General features: G+C 40.5%; 1 protein-coding gene across 1 annotated transcript in view; it reads right to left on the bottom strand.

The window, feature by feature from the left end:
• PAPPA2 (pappalysin 2) overlaps positions 1 to 18413 on the bottom strand; it is a 306873-nt gene that overhangs the window by 55880 nt on the left and 232580 nt on the right. The window lies entirely within an intron of this gene.

The following is an 18413-nucleotide window of genomic DNA, read 5'->3' as shown; positions in this document are numbered from 1 at the left end:
ATACCCAATTGGTGTCATTCCCAAATGTGCATTTAGGTGATGATCAGGGAAACCAATTTGCTGGTGAGTATATGTGGTGCTTGTTTTTCCATTCTTGGGATATTTCACTTAATAGAATGGGTTCCAACTCTCCAGGAGAACAAAAGGGATTCTATATCACCATTATTTCTTATAGCTGAGTAATACTCCATGGTATACATATGCAACAATTTACTAATCCATTCATGAATTGATGGGCATTTGGGTTGTTTCCACATCTTTGCAATTGTGAATTGTGCTGCTATAAACATTCGGGTACAGGTGTCTTTGTCATAGAATGACTTTTGTTCCTTTGGGTAGATGCCCAATAATGGGATTCTGGATCAAATGGTAGGTCTACTTGAATCTGTTTAAGGTATCTCCAAAATGCTTTCCACAGGGGGTTGCACTAGTTTGCAGTCCCACCAGCAGTGTATGAGTGTTCCTGTCTCTCTGCATCCACGCAAACATGTGTTGTTTTGGGACTTTTTGATAAAGGCCATTCTCACTGGAGTTAAGTGATACCTCATTGTGGTTTTGATTTGCATTTCCCTGATGATTAGGGATGTTGAGCATTTTTTCATATGTTTGTTAGCCACTCTTATATCTTCTTTTGAGAAATTTCTATTCATGTCGTTTGCCCACTTTTTGATAGGGTTGTTTGATTTTTTTCTTGCTGATTTTCCTGAATTCTAAATAGATTCTTGTTGTCAGTCCTTTATCTGATGTGTAGTATGCGAAAATTTTTTCCCATTCTGTAGGTGGTCTGTTTATTCTCATGACTGTTTCTTTGGCTGTGCAGAAGCTTTTTAATTTAATCAGGGCCCATTCATTTATTTTTGTTGTTGCTGTGATTGCCTTAGGGGTCTTCTTCATAAATTCTTTGCCTAGGCCAATGTCTGTAAGGGTTTTTCCTACATTTTCTTCTAGAATTCTAATCGTTTCACACCTAAGGTTTAAGTCTATTATCCACTGTGATTTGATTTTTGAGAGAGGTGAAAGCTGTGTGTCCTGTTTCAGTCTTCTACATGTGGCTATCCAATTTTCCCAGCACCATTTATTGAATAGGGATTCTTGTCCCCAGAGTATGTTTTTGTCTGCTTTGTCAAGATTAGATGTCTATATGAGGATGGTTTTACATTTGGATTTTCTGTTCTGTTCCACTGGTCTGTATCCCTGCACTTGTGCCAATACCAAGCAGTTTTAAGAACCACAGCCTTGGCCGGGCGCGGTGGCTCACGCCTGTAATCCTAGCACTCTGGGAGGCCGAGGCGGGTGGATCGCTCAAGGTCAGGAGTTCGAGACCAGCCTGAGCAAGAGTGAGACCCCGTCTCTACTAAAAATAGAAAGAAATTATATGGACAACTAAAATCTATATAGAAAAAATTAGCCGGGCATGGTGGCGCATGCCTGTAGTCCCAGCTACTCGGGAGGCTGAGGCAGTAGGATTGCTTAAGCCCAGGAGTTTGAGGTTGCTGTGAGCTAGACTGATGCCACGGCACTCACTCTAGCCAGGGCAACAAAGCGACACTCTGTCTCAAAAAAAAAAAAAAAAAAAAAAAAAAAAAAAAAGAACCACAGCCTTGTAGTATAGTTTGAAGTCTGGCAAATTAATACCTCCCATTTTGTTTTTATTGCTTAAAATTGCTTTTGCTATACGGGGTCTTCTCTGATTCCATACAAAGTGTATAATTATTTTTTCTGTGTCTGTGAAAAATGATGTTGGTAATTTAATAGGGATTGCATTGAATCTGTAGATTACTTTGGGTAGTATAGACATCTTAACAATGTTGATTCTTCCGATCCACGAGCATGGTATGGTTTTCCACCTATTTACATGCTCTGCAATTTCCTTCCTCAGTGTTTCATAGTTCTCCCTATAGAGGTCCTTTACCTCTTTAGTTAAATATATTCCTAGGTATTTTATTTTCTTTGTTGCTATTTTGAAGGGTATTGAGTCCTTAATTTGGTTCTCCGTTTGACTGTTGTTGGCATATATGAATGCCTCTGATTTGTGTATATTGATTTTGTAACCTGAGACTTTGCTGTATTCATTAATCAATTCCAGTAGTCTCTTGGTTGAATCCTTGGGGTTTTCCAGATATAGCATCATATCATCAGCAAAGAGTGAGAGTTTGGTCTCTTCTTTCTTTATTTGGACTCCCTTGATTCTGCTCTCTTGCCTGATAGCTCTCGCAAGGACTTCCAATACTATGTTGAAAAGTAATGGGAACAGTGGGCAGCCTTGTCTGGTTCCAGTTCTAAGTGGGAATGCTTTCAGTTTTTCCCCATTCAGTATGATGTTGGCTGTGGGTTTGTCGTATATGGCTTGTATCATTTTTAGGTAAGTCCCGTCTATGCCTATTTTGTTAACCGTTCTTATCATAAAAGGGTGTTGAATTTTGTCAAATGCTTTTTCTGCATCTATTGAGAGGATCATATGGTCTTTATTTTTGCTTTATTTATGTGGTGAATTACGTTTATAGATTTGCGTATGTTGAACCATCCCTGCATCTCTGGGATGAAGTCCACTTGGTCGTGATGGATTATTTTTTTGATAAGCACTTGGATATGATTTGCTAGGATTTTACTGAGAATTTTTGCATCTATAGTCATAAGAGATATTGGTCTGTAGTTTTCTTTTTTTGTTGCATCCTTTCTTGGTTTTGGTATCTATGTTATGTTGGCTTGGTAAAACGTGTTGGGGAGAATTCCATCCTTCTCAATATTGGAGAATAGTTTATGTAGGATGGGCACCCGTTCTTGTTTGTAGGTGTGGTAAAATTCGGGTGTGAACCCATCTGGACCAGGGCTTTTCTTTTTGGGAAGGTTTTTTATTGCTGTTTTGATTTCAGTTCTTGATATTGGTCTATTCAGGAATTCTATTTCTTCCTGGTTGAGCCTGGGAAGGCTATGTGTTTCTAAAAATTTGTCCATTTCCTCCACATTTTCCAGTTTGTGTGCATAAAGATTTTTGTAGAATTCATAGATGATATCGTGTATCTTGTGGCATCGGTTGTGATTTCTCCTTTCATGTTCCTGATGGAGGTTCTTAGAGATTTTTCTTTTCTGCTCTTGGTTAGTCTAGCCAGAGTTGTGTCTACTTTGTTTATCTTTTCAAAGAACCAACTTTTTGTTTTATTAATTTCCCTTATGGTTTTTTTGTTGTCCTTTTCATCTAGTTCTGATTTGATCTTAATAAGTTCTCACCTTCTGCTGGGTTTGGGGTTGGTCTGTTCTTCTTTCTCCAACTCTTTGAGTCTATTCATTAGTTTGTCTATTTGTAAGTTTTCTATCTTTTTGATATAGGCACTTATGGAAATGAAATTTCCTCTCAGGACTGCTAGCTGTGTCCCACAGATTTTGATATGTTGTGTCTCCTTTGTCATTAAATTCAAATAATCTTTTGATTTCCATTTTGATTTCTTCATTTATAAAATAATTGTTCAGGAAAAGGTTGTTTAGCTTCCATGACTTTGAGTAAGAATGAGAATTTCTGTGAGGGTTCATTGTTACTTTTATTCCGCTGTGATCTGAGAAGATGCTTGGTATAATTTCTATTTTTTTAAATTTTTTAAGACATGCTTTATGTCCTAGGATATGGTCAATCTTAGACAATGTCCCATGAGCTGATGAGAAGAATGTATATTCTGTGGACTTTGGGTAGAGTGTCCTGTAGATATCAATCAGGCCCATTTGTTCTAGGATTCTATTTAAGTCCATTATTTCTTTGTTTATTTTCTGTTTGGAGGATCTGTCCTGTACTGTCAGTGGGGTGTTAAAGTCTCCAGCTATTACAGTATTGTTATCTATGATTTGGTTCAGATCAAGTAGGGTTTGCTTTATGAATCTGGGTGCACCTAAGTTGGGTGCATATATATTAAGTATAGTCATGTCTTCTTGTTGAATTGTGCCTTTCACCAGTATATAGTAACCATCTTTGCCTTTTATTACTTTTGTTGGTTTAAAAACTAAGTTATTGGAAATTAAGGCTGCCACACCAGCTTTCTTTTGGCTACCGTTTGCTTGAAATATCAATTTCCATCCTTTTATTTTCAGTCTAAATGCATCTTTGCGGGTTAGGTTAGTTTCCTGAAGACAGCAGATACTTGGTTTGTGTTTTTTAATCCATTAGGCCAGTCTGTATCTCTTGAGTGGGGAATTCAAGCCATTCACATTAATTGAGAGAACTGATAAGTGGGACAGATTTTTCTGTTCAGCTTGTTGGGTAGAATTTCATTGCTATGTTTTCTCTCTTGAGCCATTGTGGTAGCTGGAATTTGTTCTTTAGCTCTTGAGTAGTTTTACATTCATGGGTCTTTCTTGTGCTGGTCCATGTGTAACTCTCTTAATAACCTAGCTTTCCAAAGGATAATAACCTCCCTGAGATTACTATAACTGTTTCGTTTCTTTACAAGTTAATTTTTCCTTGGAAAAGGTTCATACCTTTCACCAGATTCTCAAAACAGACATGACTCAATACTGCCCTGGAACAACTGTCCCTCCTCAGCACAGATATAACCCCAGCCAGAGAGCCTGCCTGTGGTGTACACTGGAGTCACTGGAATTAGCGCTTTTGCTGCTGTGAATTCCATTCCATTCCCCTTTTTACTCACTGTAGTTTGGTGTGCTTTCCATTTTGCTGTTTTTATATATCCACTTCTAATTTCAGAATACTCCTGGTTACAGATAAACTTGTGATCCTAAAATATAAGTAACCCTTTGGCCACTGACTCTCTCATCTACATGGCCTTAAATTGCCATTTTCTAGTGTCACGATGTGATGCCCCTTTTAAATTTAAATATGCCTACCATCCCAACCGACTATTGTGCAAGGCCTCTTGTGTTCCTCCCCAGTACTCTAATCTTATGCTAACGTAGCATTTATCACATGGTCTTATAAATGTGCATGTCTGTCTCTCCCACTAGATTGGAAGCTTCCAGAAGGCAGAGGCTGTGTGGTATTCCTGTTTTCAAGTCCTAGGAATTAAAATAATATCTGGCTTATATTAGGCATTAAATATTTGCTGAATTGAATCATTGAACTGAAATTAACAGCAAGGTAGGCATGTTGCAAGGCACATTCCATATAGTATCAAACTGAATCATCATAATCTTCCTAATGAAATAGTATTTTTATCCCACTTGATAGATAAAGAAACACACTGAGAGATGTTAAGTAAGTTGTCCAAGATCTTACATCACTAAATGCACTTGATTTCAAATAATATTAATAATAAAATATTTTAATAGTTTAACATATTTTAATGTCTACTTAGAAATAAGTGGAGTGTTTTACTTATTATTAAATAATTATTTAGATTCATACCTTTATTCCCTGGAATATTGTAGGATAGAAATCTGATTTTTATGACTCGAATTCTTTAACATCATAGTCTACGTGAACATGTACCTACCATGTATTAATAATAAATACCATTTTTTAGCTATACTTCAGGTGTTTGACAAGACAATTTACATACATTATTTTGTTGAATCCCCAACAACACTTAAAGGTACATGTGATTATCCACACTTCAGAGAAGGAACACAAGCCTGAGAGAGGTAAAGGTTGTTTGAAAACCCAGAGTAAACCCTGCAAGCAGGATGTGGACTTGGGTCTGCCCACCACCAAAGCCGTGGTCCTTCTGCCATGTCAGGCTTTACTGCTCCTGGTACATGCCAAAGTTTTAGTAACAGCATCCTCATCCTACCCAATACCCAGGTGCCCTCTGTCTAGATGCCACATCCATAAGTGTGGGAAAGAAAGAAGCTTCGCTTAAAATTTTTGCATTGAGTAACGAATGGCATATAGAAAAACACCCAAATCTTAGTACATGGCACAAAGAATTTTTATATGTGAATACAGCTGGATAACCAGTACTCAAATCAAGATACAGAACATTCCCAGCACCCCAGAATTTCCCCTTGTGTTCCTTCCCAGTTAACCCTCCTCCCCACCCCCACAACACACAGCATTCTGTAGCACACACTCTTCTGACTTTCATCAGCATGGATGAGTTGTACCTGTTCTTGAACTTTATACAAATGAAATCACACACTATGTACTGCTAGTATATGGCTCCTTTCCTTCCAGGAAGATGACATTTAAAAATGCCTTCCCAAATCTATTTTCAATGAGGGGTTTGCAGGTTTTTTTGTTTTTGTTTTTTTTTTTCTATAACGAGGCTCATTTTTGCCCCTCTCCTAGATTGGATATTTCACTCTTCCTTCACACTGCAGAGTTCATATCCTCCCAGGGACTCTATTCTTTCTACCACCTCCCACAGATAAAAATGCTTCCCTACCTCTGCTGAATTGACATCCCCCAGCGGGAGCACGCGGGCCGTACCACTGACACCAGGGGAGAGGCAAGGCTGTAAAAACCTTGCATGTCAGCACGGTTATAAAGCAAAATCCTTGGTTGGCCAGGATGATAATATTTTGACTTCATGTGGTATTTTTCTCTGAATTGGTTGGAATACTTTGACCATGGAAATAGTCTTCCCTTTCCTTGCCCAGAGTAAAGCAGCATTCAAAAATGCCGATTTCATATATTTCCTTGCCAGTTTAATAACCTCAGGGGTGAGTGAGGGTAGACAGATCAAACTTGGGTGGGGAAGAGTAAGTTTGGGTGGTACCCAGACGAAGTGACAAGCCCTGTTCTGCCAACCACCCGCCATGCGGGGAGGGACACCGCTATAGGATGGCGAGGGGTGGGGCTCACACTGGGGCCCTGCTCCCCAAAGGGGTACTACAGGGCGGGTGTGGAGCAGCTGGGACAGTCCTGATTCCCTGGGAGAGCTGGTGTCCTTTCCACAGGGGTTCCTATGCCCCCTCGGCCCCACAGATCCTCCTGCCTCACGGCTTCTACTCTCTAGTAGGGAAGATGGCCTTGTGCTGCCATCTCTCCACAGCCTCTCCCCGCCTCTCTCTCTCTTTGCCGGAAGATGGTCTTTAAGTCCTGCCCTCAGCCTTCACGCGGAACAGTCGATTGGTGCAGTTCCTCACGGCCAATAGCGAGCGACGGCTGCCTCCGGCCGCCTGACGCGCATGTCTGCCAATCCCCACTTACAGGGCCAGTCTTGAGGTCCCATGGTATGTGATTTGGAACTTAAGTGCCATAGGGCGGTTCTGGCAATTTTGTTCCAAAAGAGATTGTGATTGTGCCAGGAATTCAGAACGTCCTGGATTCTTCCCAGTTCCAGGAAATTTGGTTTTCCCATAGAGTCCCTGAGGGGGACTGAAGCCTAAATCTTGCCACCCATCCTGCTCAAGTTTCAGTTACTTAGTGTTAGGGACTGAGTGTGGTCCTTCCCTGACAAGGCATGTGGTGAAATCCTAACCCCCAGTGTGATGGAATTAGGAGGTGGGGCCTTTGGGAGTGATTAAGTCAAGAGGATGGAGCCCTGATGGTGGGATCAGTGTCCTCCCAAAAAGAGACACAAGAGTTTGCCCTCTCTGAGCTCTTCCCTGTGAGGACACAGCAAGAAGACAGCCATTGGCAAACCCGGAAGCAGGCCCTCACCAGATGAGGGATCTCCCTGTACCTTGGTCTTAGACTTCTCCACTTTCAGAACTGTGAGAAATAAATGTTTGCTGTTTAAGCCACCCAGTCGATGATATTCTGTTACAGCATCTCAAACTGACTGAGACACGGCAATGGCAGGACTTTGATTTCCAGCAGTGCCACAGCTGTGCATTTCTTCTAGTTCGGTGACTTTGAGGAGGGACAGTCTGAACTCTTAAGATAATTAATGAAAATAATATCTATAAAGTGCATGAATCAAGAGACTCCTTGAAATCATTGAGTAGATTTGCATTTTAAAGAATGATGGCATTGGATGCTAGACCAGTAAACACAGACAGGCCCTTACCAGAACAGATTCCAAGACTTCTTTGATAGCCTATGCCAAGTACCTTTCACATAGAACATTCTACCCATTGTCTATCAGCACCCTTTATAGTCTTCATGCCAGTGGAGTAAAGGAAGCTAAAACATTTCATTTTCTAACCAGGAAATCACACATTAGTAACCTTGAGGTCATTTGCCCAATGTCACACAGCAAGCAAGTCATTGGCAAAAGCAAGAATAGATTTCAAAGTTTTCAAATCGTAATATAACACACTGATCATTTGACCAATGGTTTCCAAGTGACATTTGTAGACCAGCCCCATCAGAATCATGTAAGAGCCATTTGAAAAACCTAGATTTCCAGGCCTACTGAATTAAATCTCCTGAGACTGGCCTAAGACTCTGTATCTTTAAACTTTCAAGTAGTTTTTATGTGCAGCCATGTTGCAGAACTACTAAAATCTATGCTACTTTCCTTTGCTAATAAAAATAAGCCACAGGTGTGGAAACCAGAGAGCAAGAGCACCGACCAAAGCTGTGGCTGCCCCGTTCAGGCTTTGCTAAGCATACGACCTTCTGGCTAGGGCTTCAGCTGGGCAATCTTTTTTTTTTTTCAGCTTATTATGGGGGTACAAAAGTTCAGATTACATACGTTGCCCATGTACTGCCTATCCCCCTGAGTCAGAGCTCCAAGCGTGCCCATTCCCCAGACAGTGCGCATTGCACTCATCATGTAGGCATACACCCATCCCCTCCCCCACCCCCTACCTCAGTCTGATATCCAATTGGTATCATTCCCAAATGTGCATTTAGGTGATGATCAGGGAAACCAATTTTCTGGTGAGTACATGTGATGTTTGTTTTTCCATTCTTGGGATACTTCACTTAATATAATAGGTTCCAACTCTCTCCAGGAGAATCAAAGAGATGTCGTATCACTGTTATTTCTTATAGCTGAGTAATACTCCATGGTATACATATACCACAGTTTACTAATCCATTCATGAATTGATGGGCATTTGGGTTGTTTCCACATCTTTGCAATTGTGAATTGTGCTGCTATAAACATTCGGGTACAGGTGTCTTTGTCATAGAATGACTTTTGTTCCTTTGGGTAGATGCCCAATGGGATTGCTGGATCGAATGGTAGGTCTATTTGAATCTGTTTAAGGTATCTCCATAATGCTTTCCACAGGGGTTGCACTAGTTTGCAGTCCCACCAGCAGTGTAGGAGTGTTCCTGTCTCTCCGCATCCACGCAAACATGTGTTGTTTTGGGACTTTTTGATAAAGGCCATTCTCACTGGAGTTAAGTGATACCTCATTGTGGTTTTGATTTGCATTTCACTGATTATTAGGGATGTTGAACATTTTTTCATGTGTTTGTTGGCCATTCTTATATCTTCTTTTGAGAAATTTCTATTCATGTCGTTTGCCCACATTTTGATAGGGTTGTTTGATTTTTTTCTTGCTGATTTTCCTGAGTTCTAAATAGATTCTTGTTGTCAGTCCTTTATCTGATGTGTAGTATGCAAAAATTTTTTCCCATTCTGTAGGTGGTCTGTTTATTCTCATGACTATTTCTTTGGCTGTGCAGAAGCTTTTTAATTTAATCAGGTCCCATTTATTTATTTTTGTTGTTGCTGTAGTTGCCTTAGGGGTCTTCTTCATAAATTCTTTGCCTAGGCCAATGTCTGTAAGAGTCTTTCCTACATTTTCTTCTAGAATTCTAATCGTTTCACACCTAAGGTTTAAGTCTGTTATCCACCGTGATTTGATTTTTGTGAGATGTGAAAGCTGTGGGTCCTGTTTCAGTCTTCTACATAACGATAGATCCAGATGGGAAGGGCTCAGCGAAAAAACACAGGGAGCACAAAGAATCAAATGGAAATCTCACCCCCAAAGAGAAATACCAGCTCTCAACCAATTGACACAAACCAAATTCAAAGTATCAACATGTTACAGGAAAAATTTCAATTATGGATTATAAACAAGCTGAATAATATACAAGAAATAATGGATAACCAACACAAAGAAACCACAAAAAAAAATCCAGGATTTGGAAGAAAAAATCGCTAAAGAAATTGAAATATTGAAGAAAAACCAAACTGAACTAGAAATGAAAAATTTATTCAGAGAGCTACAAAACACAGTGGAAAGTCTCAAGAGCAGGGTAGATCAAACAGAGAAAAGAATTTCAGAGATTGAAGATAACTCTTTCCAATTAAATAAGTCAGTCACAGAGATAGAACAAAGAAATAAGAGAAATGATCAGAGTCTTCAAGAAATGTGGGATTATGTGAAGAAGCCTAACGTGAGAGTTATCGGCATTCCTGAGGGTGAAGAAGATAATAAGCAAGGGTTGGATAAGCTATTTGAAGACATAATTGAGGAAATTTTTCCAGGCCTTGCTAAAACTCTAGATATACAGGTTAAAGAAGCTCAAAGAACCGCTGGGAGATTCATAGCAAATAGGAAAACACCACACCACGTAGTCATCAGACTGACCAAAATATCCACTAAAGAGACCCTTCTTTGAGCTGTAAGGAGAAAGAAACAAGTAACATACAAAGGAAAGCCCATTAGAATTATGCCAGATTTCTCAACTGAAACCTTACAAGTAAGAAGAGGTTGGGGCCCCATTCTCACTCTTCTGAAACAGAATAATGCCCAGCCTAGAATCTTGTACCCAGCTAAGCTAAGTTTTCTATACGAAGGAGAGATTAAGACATTCTCAGATAAACAAGGACTGAGGGAATTCACCAAGACAAGTCCAGCCCTCCAAGAAGTACTAAAAAAAGAGTTGCACACGGACCAGCATAAGAAAGACCCATGAATGTAAAACTACTCAAGAGCTAAAGATCAAATTCCAGCTACCACAATGGCTCAAGAGAGAAAACATAGCAATGAAGTTCTACCCAACAAGCTGAACAGAAATCTGTCTCACTTATCAGTTCTCTCAATTAATGTGAATGGCTTGAATTAAAGAGATACAGACTGGCCTAATGGATTAAAAAACACAAACCAAGTATCTGCTGTCTTCAGGAAACTAACCTAACCTGCAAAGATGCATTTAGACTGAAAATAAAAGGATGGAAATTGATATTTCAAGCAAACGGTAGCCAAAAGAAAGCTGGTGTGGCAGCCTTAATTTCCAATAACTTAGTTTTTAAACCAACAAAAGTAATAAAAGGCAAAGATGGTTACTATATACTGGTGAAAGGCACAATTCAACAAGAAGACATGACTATACTTAATATATATGCACCCAACTTAGGTGCACCCAGATTCATAAAGCAAACCCTACTTGATCTGAACCAAATCATAGATAACAATACTGTAATAGCTGGAGACTTTAACACCCCACTGACAGTACAGGACAGATCCTCCAAACAGAAAATAAACAAAGAAATAATGGACTTAAATAGAATCCTAGAACAAATGGGCCTGACTGACAGCTGGGCAATCTTGCTCTCTCATTTCTTACTCTGTAAATGGTATTATGAGGAGTTGGGGTTGGGAAAGGTTTGAATTTATTTTCCCTCTAAATTCTCCAGACAAATCACACAATTTCCAAATTATAAGCTGCTTTTTCCAATTTCCAGAACTTGTGGTATCCACCTCATGCTGAAAACCCGGTCTCACTCTTTCTGCTTCTTACATCATTGCCAGAAATAAAGATCTTGTAATCAAAACTTGGCTGAAAGTTTGATTGACGTTGCTCGAGGCACACATGGATCTACCCCATCCTTCTATCACAACTGCAGTGTTTTCAAAAGTAATATTTAGTTTCCATTGGAGAAAATAAAAGTATGATTTGTTGAATCCAAGAGAATTATCATATCTTTGTTGATCAAGGGCATATGATGTCTCCAATGGGTAGTCACTCATGAATATTTAACAATAACAGAAAAACAATAAAATATTGAGCAGTGAGGTATGAGGCATTGTGTAGGAAAGCATACATCTATACCATTTTGTCCTCAAACCCACCCTGCATGATGGAGACTATAATGATCTGAGTTCTTAATTCCCACATCCCCACATAAACTCCTCCTCAGTCATCGCCAGCTCTGTAAATAATACCACCATGTACCCTGTTGCTCAAACTTGAAACTTAGGAGATATCATTGACTCTACTGTTTCCCTCAATCTTACCTTTTCCTAAGCCCCCATTTAATCTCATCCAATCTATTGGCAAGTCCTGTTTCACTTCCCAAATCTTTCTGGGATTTGTTCCCATACTTCTGGATCTCCACAGCCACAAGCACTAGCCAGAACCACCATCTCTCACCTCCAAACTGGACACCCAACTTCTCCTCTGGATCCCTTCCCATTAATTAGCAAACACCAGTCAGAGCAAACTTGCATAAGCATAAATAAATATATTTTCCTGCAAAGAACATTTCCATTGCTTCCAATTGCATGAAAAATGAAATCCAGGCTAGCACAGTGGCTCCCACCTATAACCCTAGCACTCCTAGAGGCCGAGGCAGGAGGATTACTTGAGACCAGGAGTTTGAGATCAGTCTGAGTAAGAGTGAGACCCGTTCTCTACAAAAAATAGAAAAAACTAGCTGGGTCTGGTGGTGCACACCTGTAGTCCCAGCTACTCAGGAGGCTGAGAAGGACTGCTGGAGCCCAGGAGTTTGAGGTTGCAGTGAGCTATGATGATGCCACTGCCCTCTAACCAGTGAAGAGCCAGACCCTGTCCATAAAAAACAAAACAATAAAACCCCCCCAAAATCAAAGTTCTCACTTTAGCCTATGAGGCTCTGTGTGATCTGGCTCCACTGTCCTCAGGCTCATTCAATGCCACAATCCCCTTCTTTAATGAACTTCACTCACCCCAGATTTAGAATCCTCAAGCACAACCTGAGATCTTCCCTGCTGTAGGACCTGGGTTCCCTTCTCTCTGCTAGCATTGCTTTCTCTTTGCTCTTCTCCTGATTAGCTCCTTCTCTTTCTTCCTTTCTAAGAATAATTTTCACCATCCGAGAGCATTCTTATTTTATCCTTCTTTTTCTTTTTTAATCAAAGCATCCGTATTTCTTTCATAGACTGTATTCTGTGATTAATTTTGCTTATTGGTTTTACTCATTTATTGCCAGTCACCCTACATAGGAATGTGAGCTTGGTGAGGGCAAGACCTCATTTGCTATGGTGTTCCCAGTGCCCAGCACCATGTCTGGGACATGATAGGTGCCAACAAATATTGGTTCAATGAACCTAGAAGTGTTTATTTCATAAATGAGGCAGGTGAGATCACCTAGGGTTACCTAAATAGTTAATTGCAGAGCAGGGATTTGTACTATAATGAGTCTGATGCCAATTCCTACATCATGAGGCAGAAGCATCTGTATTCCTAGAAATGGAGCTATCACATAGAACATCCCTGGAAAGGAGATGCAAGGGTAAGAGGCAATTGCATTATTTCCATTACATGGATTAGGAAACTAAAGCATTAATTGGTTAAGTGTTTTGCCTGACAAAGGGTCAGTTTTGGAACTGAAAATAAAAAGCCCCTTTACTCAGAGTACAGTCTAGTGAGCCCTTTACTACTCATAGTGTGGTACTCAGAGGGGCAGTATTAGAATCACCAGAAAGCTCGTTAGATATAAAACTCAGGATCCACTCCAAACTGATTCCATCAGCATCCACAGGTTAAGAAGATCCCCAAGTTTGAGAAGTAGACCATTTTAAAAGACATGGTCCTCTACCCAACCCCACATAGAATCAGTAACGCTTCCAAACCCGATGTCAGTCTTCATCTTAATGAACTGTGGACCTGGTTTCTCAAGCCAGTATCCTAAATGTGGAGCAGGCAACCTTCAAACGTGACTAGCCCACAGCTGATCATAGTTACTCTGCATGCTCTGATCCCAAGTCTCCGACGCCCTGCCCTAGCCCTTTCTACCAAATAAGAAACTGCATCAGCAGGACCATCCAACCAGACATGCTGGCTTTGGCTTTCCACTCTTCTCTGACTCAAGACAACAAAATCCTTTACAAAGGTGATCTCCCATGTAAAAATCGAGTCTCTCTGACATAATGAGCAATGTGCTAACTCCTAAAAGTGTGTGGACTGTTCTACTTTTATGTCCCACCCCTCACTTCTATCTTTAGACTTTCTGCTGCTGCATCTTAGGTCTCTAGATTGGCAGGTGCAATAATACACGGTCTCTAGGTCTAAAATCCCTACTTCAAGTTTGGGTTTTCTTCTCTATCTTCCAGTCCTGCTGTCTTAATTGTCCATGCCACCCTTCCCAGACTCTCTCACTTTAAGTTCAGTGGCTCCCACTTCAGCTCTTTCCATGAGTTTCTTGAACTTTCTTGCCCAGTCTCCATACAGCTGACAGGATTTTTCTACCAAGTATCCTCAGGTTACTCTCCAAATTAAAACCAATCTGAGGTTTCTGCAATGCATGTGATTTAAACCCAAACATATACAACAGGCAATAGCATTATTGCACAAAACCCTAACATCGGTTTCTGTCAGTGCATGTTGGAAGAACTGGAGATTACACGGAAATGTAGGGGTGAACTAGACCTGAAATATGAAAACATTTAATAGCAGCTTCTTGCCTTCTCAATCTTTCACCATTCAATTTTCTGTCCATTTATACGTTCATTCAAAAAATATTCACTGAGCACCTAGGATATGTCTCTTCATTATATTAGGTCCAGCAGTTATAGAAACAAATAGAAAAACTATAATAGGGCCAGAATACTGACCTGTGGAAGCCCAAAGAGGGAGCCACCAACACTGCCTGGAGAAATGAAGGATATTGGGAAAGGAACACCTTGAGGGGGATCGTTATGTCAGGAGAGGGAGAAGGGCCCTCTGGGCAGAGGAAACAGTACAGCCAAGAACCCAGGAGTGCGGCAGGCAGTGCATGTTCAAAAGTCTTGGTCAGAAGTGTAATGCAGAAAAGTGTGCATATCCCTCTCTCTCTCTCCTCCTCCCTTCTTCCCTTCCTCTCTTCCTCACCTGGTGTGGGGAAGAGTCAGAGGAGGGGAAGATCCTGAGGGAAGTCCAGAGGGACAAAATTCTGGCAGAAAAGGGCAAGAAACTGTACACATTCAATTTCAGAGGGCAGCTTCTGCCATTTGTAAGAAATTCTTTTGCCATTTTCACAAAATTTTCAGTATGAGAATTCCTGTAGGCATTGTTCTAGCCCTGATCGCAGTCTGTCCAACTCACAGACAGGTGTGATGGAAAGTGCCCCCCGGGTCTATACACCCAACCACACCCTCACCTGGAAATGAACCTAATCAACCACCACATGTCACTGTTGCTCTTTGAGAGAGTAAAGTCCTTTGCATGGTCCCTTGTCCAGAAGCCACAGCCATGATAAGACCTGAACCCACTAATATGTTGTCAGCACCTCTGGAAAGCTGTGGCACATCTAAGGACTTGGAATGTAGACAGGTGGATCCTAGATTTGCTGTCTTCTGACATCACATCCCTTGACGTGAGCTGGAAGGAAAAGGGCTGATTAGCATTTCCTTGCCAGTATTCCCAGATGGAAGGGGGAGAGTCAGAAGTCACCGTGGTTTCAGCAGGCTTTTGGTGGCTGCAGTGAGTGATTCCTCTTCAGAAGAAAGTGTGGCAGAGAGGCTGGAAGCAGACGCTTTGGAATCAGGAGGCTCATGCCAGAACTCCAGCCTCGGCTCTTAATAAATCTCCCACTTTAAATAAATTACTCAACATCTCCTGTCTTTAGTTTTCCTATCTGAAAAATAGGGATAGTCACACATTCTTCAAGGCTCCTTAGAAGATTACACGGTTGGTGTATTTCAAGTGCGTAGCACAAGGAACGTCATGTGCTCAGCGAGCTGCGGAAACTCCTGGCTAGCCCTGACGCCAGGAGGACCTGCTCGGCCACACTCGTCTCTCCCTCTGTGATTCGTAGGGGATGTTAACATTCTACTCAGCCTTCCCACCCTACTTAATTCTTCATATCTTTGTTCCACCCGAAACCCTGAGGAGACAGTTTGTCAATCAGCTGGGCCTGGACTGACCCCATAGCCAGAGAGCAAAGGCAAGGTCACAACCAAAATATTCACCTACCAGGCTGAAGACAGGGTTAGCAGGGGCTGAGACACCGGTGGGGTAGGAGAAAAGAAGATAAGAAGGAGCATCAGGGAGTGAAGTTATGGGTTGAAGAAAGTCTTATTGGTTTATATGTAACAATTAGGCTCTTACTCAGATTTTTTTTTAAATTTCTGATGAATAGATAAATAAGCAGACATAAAACAAAACGTTTTACAACTAGGTGATTCCTAGCTTGGAATTGAAGTTCACAGTGAAATATATGAGTTTGACAAGTGTTGTGTTTGCCGGGGTGTGGGATACCTATATGCCAATCACCGGCCTGTGCAGCCTGCAGCCGTGAGCTGTCTGCACTGTGTATATCTGAGCGACCAAGGCTTGGGGGAGAAATTCAGTCGCTTTGAAGCCCATAGAGGCTATAATAAATTAGCCTAAAGCTCACATTATCCCACAATGCCAAGAGAATTGAGAATTCCAAGGATAAACTTTGAGTGTATTTAGTATAAACACTAATTATAAAGCCAGACAACGTCTTAATGGAAAGAAAACAAATTTCTATTTCTCATAGGTACATGAGTGTGCATAGAGATTACAGCATGTTCCTTTCGTGGCCAATCACAGACAGTACGTGTGTATATGTGCATATAGGCTTAGCAGCTATTCATGTATGTATATGCACAATGTTATGACACGGAGATTAAAAATTAAGTGGATTATTTTTCTGATTTTTTAAAAATCCTAAATCCAGGCTACTTCGGGAGTTTTGGCTTGCCTTAACTGTACCTTTGCAGTTCATTATCTAAGTCTTTCTTTCCCTTCCTCTGGTAGAGTAAAATCAGATGACACTCAAAGTTTCAAGCTATGGTTCAAAATGATCAAGAGCCTAAATATTTGGGTGATGCCTCCAGCACATGCCCTTGCCCTTCTCCTCCAGGCCAGCCTGACCTTATTTGCCCATCTATTTTTAAAGCCTGTCCAGCTCTACCTTGCTGACAATTTCATTTCCATTTCTTTTTCCCCATATGCCCCTTTTTTTTTCGTGGTCTACTTGAAGCCACCATAGTACTTGGTAACTCACTGAGTGGACAGCAGGATGATAGGAAACATAAAGAGAGGGTTCTAATGGGGGGAAGGAAGTGCATTTTAAAACATTTAATGAACTTTCTGTTTTGATGTGTGTTTCTTTTACAGGCAATGGAATACACTTTTTCCCCTGGTAACTGAAGACCTGTACCTCCCACCTTGAATGCTAATTCCAGTTCCTGGTCTTTATGCTGTTTTTTCTGGGGCATAGGAACCAACCACAGATGGGTGACAATAGAAACTGATAAAAATTTAGCTGAGTATATTTCTTGTTAAAGAAGAAAAGTGCCTGTTAAACACACTAGAAGGATGCCCCAGACAGCAACGATAATTTTCTCAGGTGGATTAAGCTGCTGGAAATCATGACAGTGATGATGATGATTGTGATCATGATGATGACGACAATGAAGACGATGATGATCTACAGCTGCTACTGAACTAAGTTTTATATGACCCAAAATGCGCTCAGTTCTTTGCATCTATCATCTCATTTAATCCTCACATGATCCTGTAAGTACTCCAATTATCTCCATTTCATAAACAAGAATAGTGGTGTCTAGTACGGGTCAGTAATTTCCTCAAGGTCAAAGAGTTAATAAATAGCAGAGTTGGGATTCAAATTTAGATCTCACTAACCCTAGAGTCTCCTGTATAGTTAACCACTAAGCCAGGAGATAAATCTTAGACAAAGGAAACCCTTCTTAGCTGTTCAACTAAATTGTATTCTTTAGAAGTTTTAGGGAAGTGCTTAATTTTTAAACTCAATTCTAGAAATCCTAAAAGTTTTCCCAATATTTTTTCTTCACCTAGACCTAGTCCCCTTGAGTATGAATGGAGAATGATATACCAAAACCCATCAAGAAGAAGAGACACAACCTTGGCTGTCCATTCTGACCAAAAATTCTCCAAGTATCACCCTAAGATTACCCTAAGTATGTGCTACTGAGTTCAAGCCTGTGTAGTGTTTGTGTTTAGAATATATCACTGCTTCTTGTTTCTGGTGATAATAAATTGTTACGTATATATCACTTCTCTCAACGGTGTTATACCAAAGCGCTGGCTCTTCTCGCTAAAAATAAAATACACCCTTTTAGAGCTGGATATCACTCAAGATTTCCCTTTATTTTACAAATATGGAAAAGGAGGCCAAGAGAAATGGAGTTATTTCCTCAAGATAAAAGTCCTTGTTAGCCAAAAGCACAGGCTTTGGAGTCAGAATGGTTTTAATCCCAACTTGAGCATTTCCTGGCTGAGTGACTATGGGAAGTTGCGATACTTGGCCACTCTTAGTCTCAGTTTCCTCACCTGTAATAATATACTAAAGTGTATCATAATTATTATAATATATCAAACTACATATTATCACATTATAATCCATCATACTATTGTTAATAATAAAGTG

Source organism: Eulemur rufifrons, chromosome 8 (genome assembly GCF_041146395.1).
Source record: "Eulemur rufifrons isolate Redbay chromosome 8, OSU_ERuf_1, whole genome shotgun sequence".
Taxonomy (NCBI): Eukaryota; Metazoa; Chordata; class Mammalia; order Primates; family Lemuridae; genus Eulemur; species Eulemur rufifrons.
Note: the sequence above shows the minus strand (reverse complement) of the source record. Positions and strands in the feature narration are given on the sequence as shown.